The 5,958-nt window shown below is 30.2% G+C and overlaps 1 pseudogene; it reads left to right on the top strand.

Moving 5' to 3' along the window:
• The first annotated feature begins 205 nt into the window (after positions 1 to 205).
• On the top strand, positions 206 to 1,124 carry LOC123200282 (annotated as a pseudogene).
• The last annotated feature ends 4,834 nt before the right edge of the window (positions 1,125 to 5,958 follow it).

Here is a 5,958-nt window from a genome sequence, read left to right as displayed (position 1 = left end):
GTCATTGTTTGTAGACATTTGAGGCTTATTATTTGAAACTTTGGAACTGTTGAGACTAGAATTTTGAGAAAATGCCAAGTTAATATCATTTTCAAGCATTGTCAATTTGGTTTTTATTTTCAAGCATTATTAATTTGGTTTTCAGCAATCTTATACTATTGTATATTATTAACCCTCTGCAACATGTTTGTGCCTCAGAATAACAATGGAAGAAGAAATGTTAAGTGTGATTTCAAATGGAATAACTAATGTGATTGCAGAGTTATCGGATAAAACTAGCATCAGTATTGATCCCGCTTCCCGCGAGCAAGTGTGCAAGGCAAGTGAGTGTCACCTCCCATAAAATTCAAAGGTGTTCTACCACAGCAAAATGGGCATTGGGGTGCCCAATTATATGTCAACAACCAGCGTATATGGCTCGGTGCCTTCAAAACCTAGAAGGAAGCTGCTATGGCTTATGATAGTGCATCGATCAGGTTTCATAGTGCAGGCTCCCACAGAAAGTTTCCTTGGACAGAAATCACTGCTGAAGAATCCAATTTTCAAAGCCATTTCAGTACAGAAGCGGTGCTAAACATGATTAGAGATGGCTCCTATGAATCAATATTTGCATATTTTTTGATAAATTGTTCCAAATATATGCCAAGAAATGTTAGTCTGAGTCCAATGAAGGCTTATGTGTCAGCAACTATTGTGACGAATAAGGAAGATGTGCAACTAGTTTTCCACGATAGGTTGATGAGGCTTTGGAAATTTCAGTATTGCTATTGGAAGAGCAGCTAGAGCTTTGTCTTCACAAGAGGTTGGAATCAGTTTGTGAAGGAAAACCAATTGAAGACCAATGATACTAGCTTTCTATTCATGCGAACGCATAGACAAGGCTCAAGCAACTAAGACATTCTAAATAATTGATGTAAATAAGGTCGATTGTCATGAAACCTCCATGCAGATGTCTAACCATCATGTTGACGGAGAAGTCGATCCGATGTTTGAATTAAGCAGTCATGTTGTTGAAGAGAATTAAGTCGAGGCGCCTGAAAGCATTCCCAAGGCTATTAAACTTTTTGGTGTATAAATTGTATGGGTAGACATTCTTCATCGGTAAATGGCTCTATATTTTCATTTGAGCTATGCCATGAAATTCTCTTTTATCTCTTTTATCTTATTTCCAAGCCACGGCTATAGATTCTTTATCAATATGATCATATTTTGTAACCTCAACAAAAGAATGACAATAAAATTTTGCTTTTACTTGTCATTTCATGTGCCAATCCAAAGACTACTATCTCAAGTTTCTTCAATTTTCTTGAATATGTTTTTGCTAGGGTAAGAACAATCCAAGCTATCTCAAATTGAGATTGTTGTTTTTTCGAATAAGTTAAATTTGAATAGAAGTTTCAGCTTGTTAAATTTGGTTCAAGATCGATGTTACATTAACATCATTACATAAGATGCAAGATATTTGACAACTTATTTTCTTATCTAGTGAAGATTCTTCTTCCATTACGTCATTGAATGACTAGTTTAAGTGAGCTTAACACAATTTTAAGTTGATTGATTTTTATTTAAGTTGAATTCAAATTGGCCTTTAGTTTGTGATTAGTTTAGCTTAAATCCATCCTTAGTTTTTGCTACCATTTAGTACTTAGTAGGGGCTAGAAAAGTAAATTACATGTTTCAGGCCAAAGTTAGTTCAAATTTTGTGGGGGGCATTGGGAATTCTAAATTCTTATGGACATAACGTGTAAAATTTTTGCAATTTATAGGATTTGATATTCAGTACCAGTAATTGCAAGAAAAATTTGTACTTTTTTAATTTTGTTAAACATAAAATGGTCATGTGTGCTCCCAAAGTAAATTCGATTTTACTTTAATATATTTTGAAATTCAAAATTGAATATTAAATATGTAAAAATATTTTATATATAATTCTAATATTTATTTGAAAGTTTGTTGATTCGACTATTCAAATCAGAATTGATTCTGACTGACTCCTTGTCTAGGTTCAAAGACATTGGTATAGCGAAAATTGGTTATAAGATAATTGAGAAGATTTTTGACAAAATTAAAAAAGGAAAAAAGCAATTTCCACTTTGATTTTTATTCGCCTGATTTCGTGTTTTCCCTGACCCAATAAGCAACTTAGCCTTCCGTTGCCATGATTCATGGCCAAAATAAAATTATTAATTAATTAGTAATTTGATAATTATTGTTATTCATTATTTAGTAGGTAGGATTCTCTTTACCATATGAAAAATTAAAAAAAAAAAATTAAAAAATTATATTTACAAATTTCTCATACCTATTGATTTTTTATACCTAAATTAGATCATCAATCCTTATAACATTGTTGAAATTGTTAATCATCATTATATAGTTGGTAAAATTTCTTTTATGAATATGAATCATCCTACCATTAAAAGTGGATTCGAACTAAATTAGTTTAGGATTAAATGCATGTTTAGCTTGAGTTTGACTTCAACAAATTTTCATTATAGTTCTTCTTTTTCAATAATTTTTTTCTTTCTTTTTTGATAATTCTTCTTCTCATTTCTTAGCATAACTTTTTTTTTTATGTTATAGTTTATTATTCAAATTGATTTGAGCTTATCATTTCATATTCAAGACAAATTCAATTTGTCTTTTGTTTGACTAAACTTGACTCAAACTACTCATTATTAGAACCTAACACAATAATCATAATTATGCTTTAAATTACAATTAAAAATGATGTGATTAGAGTATAAAAAATAATAACCCAATTGAACTCATATTTTATATTACAATATGGTTTTATATATTTCCTTAGCATCATTAATGTTTTGTACAAGACCAAATTATGTAATTTTCTCTATGGCTAATATATTAATAAAGTGTGACTAAAATTTGAACAATATTATATGTATCTAGTTTTAAGTATTTAATTGAGTATTTAGATAATATATTATTATGTGATTGCATATTATTTTATTCTTAATTTAAAAATTATTTAATCATATGATAGTATATTAATTGAGTATCCAATTAGATACTTAAAATTAGTGTATTTTAAATGATATATATAATGTATGAGTCCTTTTATAGGTTGAATTCATATAATATTATCCTATAATTTAAATTTTGGCAATATTCCAATCTTAAGAATTAGATAAGGATTCCAATTTATAGTAATACTTCTAAATTTGCAATAATATTCTTTATATTTAGAGCCTGAAATTTCAATAGTTCGATGAAAGTTAGCCATGGTCAACATCAAAATAATTCTTTTGAAAAACAATTGATTATATGAAATATCTAATACTCATAAGCAATTTTTTTATATTCAAATCGAACATTAAATAGATCAAAGGACTAATCTAAAGTTTGACCAATCAATTGGATGTTCATTAGATCAGTAATGTGAAAAACATAAATAAAATTATATATATTAAATATTTTATTAGATAACCTTAAACTTAAATATTTCTAATCAACAGGGGTTTTTTTTTGGTTGACATCACCAATATAAATAAATTTTTGTTGTAAATAGATTGTTTTTTTTTTTTTAATTAAGAACTCTCACAAAATGATAAAACTGAAAGAAGATGATGCCAAGCTTTCCATATGTCATGAAGATCAATTTGAATTGAACATGACGAAATCAGCTCAATGACAGGTGCCTTTTCACATAAACCAATTTTTTTTTGTTTGCCTAAGCAATGTCTTATTCCAACTTAACCAGTGTAGAATTATATTAGACCTACAAATGTAAAGATTGAAACTTACATTAGATAAAACTAATTAACTTGTGTTAAGGTTCAATCTACCACTCATTTATATTGTTTTTATCTGATGTGAACTCTTGAGTCTCTAACACTCTCCTTCAAGTACAACTACCACAAGCTATTAGACTTATCATTTGGCTAGGTGCGTTGCCATTTGGTATCCATAATCACTTTGGACCACCTATTTGGTTTTGGGCTTTAATACCATGCATGAGTGCTAACAACAATGAAGAATTAAGAACACTCAAGCAAAAATCAAAGAGAAAGGCTCCTCTAATTTTTCAATTAGGTTTTATAATGCTGTCTCCTAAAGAAATTTTCTTTAGACAAATATCACTATTGAAGAATCCAATTTTCAAAGCTATTTCAGTACTAAAGTGGTGTTGAACATGATCAGGGACGGTTCCTATGAATCAAAATTTGCATATTTCTTGAGAAATTGTTCCAAATATATGCCAAAAAATATTGGTTTTAGTCCAATAAGGCTTATGTCAAAGGATGACTTATGTGTTAACAGTTATTCCAAAAGGAGCTAACACCAAGTGATATGGGTAAGCTTATAATAGGTACTTGGAGGTAAACTGGATTTGATCTAAAACACAATAACCAAACTGTCTGCTACTGCCAAAGACTCACTCCCTTAAATGTTTGTTGGGAAATTGTATTATGGTTGGAAATGTGAATAAACACTATAATATATATGTACTCTAATCCTTATGTAATCAACAACTCAGTTGGAATAGTAAAGAAAATTGTATTAATTATACTTTGAAATATTAATAAAATAGTTTTTACATCAAGCTCTTTTTCTCATTTTTTTTATTTACATAAGAAAACTAGGAAAATAACATAATAATCTAGAAAACTCATAAACAAAACCCATAAATTATAAAACAACACTCCTTCCAACTTTCGAGAGGTAAGAAATCTCTCTTAAATGGCCTAGCTTTCGAAAGGCTAGGGACCCTCCCAATTCAACCAAAGTTGTCCCAATTCTAGCTAGAAAGTTCTCTCCCTTTGCTTCTATTTTTGCTTTCTTTTTATAGTTGGGTAGCATTCTATCAATCTCCATTTTATGCTCTATGTGTATGACTCATTTTAGTTGAATGACCGGATTTTGTCACTTCATTTGAGTTAGAATTTTTCTACATAAACCCTTATATTTGTTCTTATATAGCTTAAATCTAATCATTACCCCAACTAATGAGAACCACTTTGTCTTCAAGGTGGGTTTGAGGAAACTACACATTAAATGCCTCAAACCTCTCCCAAGTGTTTTCAAAAGAGGGCAGGTCATGCAATTCGATGAGAACTTCTTGTAATTCATCAATAGTGGCTTATCTTATAAATTTTTGAAAATTGTTTGTTCCATTTCCACCAACTTCGCATCACATTGGACCTCTTTGTCTACTATATCTATACATGTAACTATGGCTCTTAATAAAAGCCCATAACTTTGCTAAACCACTTACTTGACTAGAAAAAAAACATTTGTTGTTGTGTTTTTATCCTTTGTCTTACACTTCTCAATAAAGGATAATAGTGCAACCAGCTTACCTAAGCACAGTAGAATGCAACCCAATGTACTCACTAAAAGAAATTTGTTCTTCTAAATTACTTGCATCTTAATGAAAATTTGGTTTGAATTGCATTGTCCATTCAGTATTTTGTTGACAAGAACTAACACTCATCATTTGAATAACCCTCAAATGATGAGTATATAAATTATTGTCAAGCTCAATAGACTTCCCAATTAATGCCACTTGTACAACTGCATCATCCTTGAGTCTTTCATGTCCTTTTTCCTCTTTATAAATGCCATTAAAGCTGATCCAAGACAATAACTCTACATTAGAGCGAAAAAATGCTCGGGATAGGGGTTGTTCTTAAAAGCAGTTTTGTTGGTCAATTTCTTCTAAAATTTGGACCTTGCTTGCTTTCACCTTTGACAAACTTGGTTTTGATTAGCCATTGGAATTAGATTTCATAAGAATTTTAAGGCTTTTAGTCTTTGCATTAGGAGATGTCTTAGAGTTTCTTGCTTGGACTTATCACCTGTTTGTGGGGAAGTGTCTAGTTTGGACTTGCCACCATTTTATAGGGAGGAATCTTGCTTAGAGTTTTTATCTAGATGAATTATGGCCATAAATGTTGGTAGATATTGAGTTGGATTGAAGAGAATCTAGAGTAGTTT

Source organism: Mangifera indica, chromosome 17, assembly GCF_011075055.1.
Source record: "Mangifera indica cultivar Alphonso chromosome 17, CATAS_Mindica_2.1, whole genome shotgun sequence".
NCBI classification, from domain to species: domain Eukaryota; kingdom Viridiplantae; phylum Streptophyta; class Magnoliopsida; order Sapindales; family Anacardiaceae; genus Mangifera; species Mangifera indica.
Note: the sequence above shows the minus strand (reverse complement) of the source record. Positions and strands in the feature narration are given on the sequence as shown.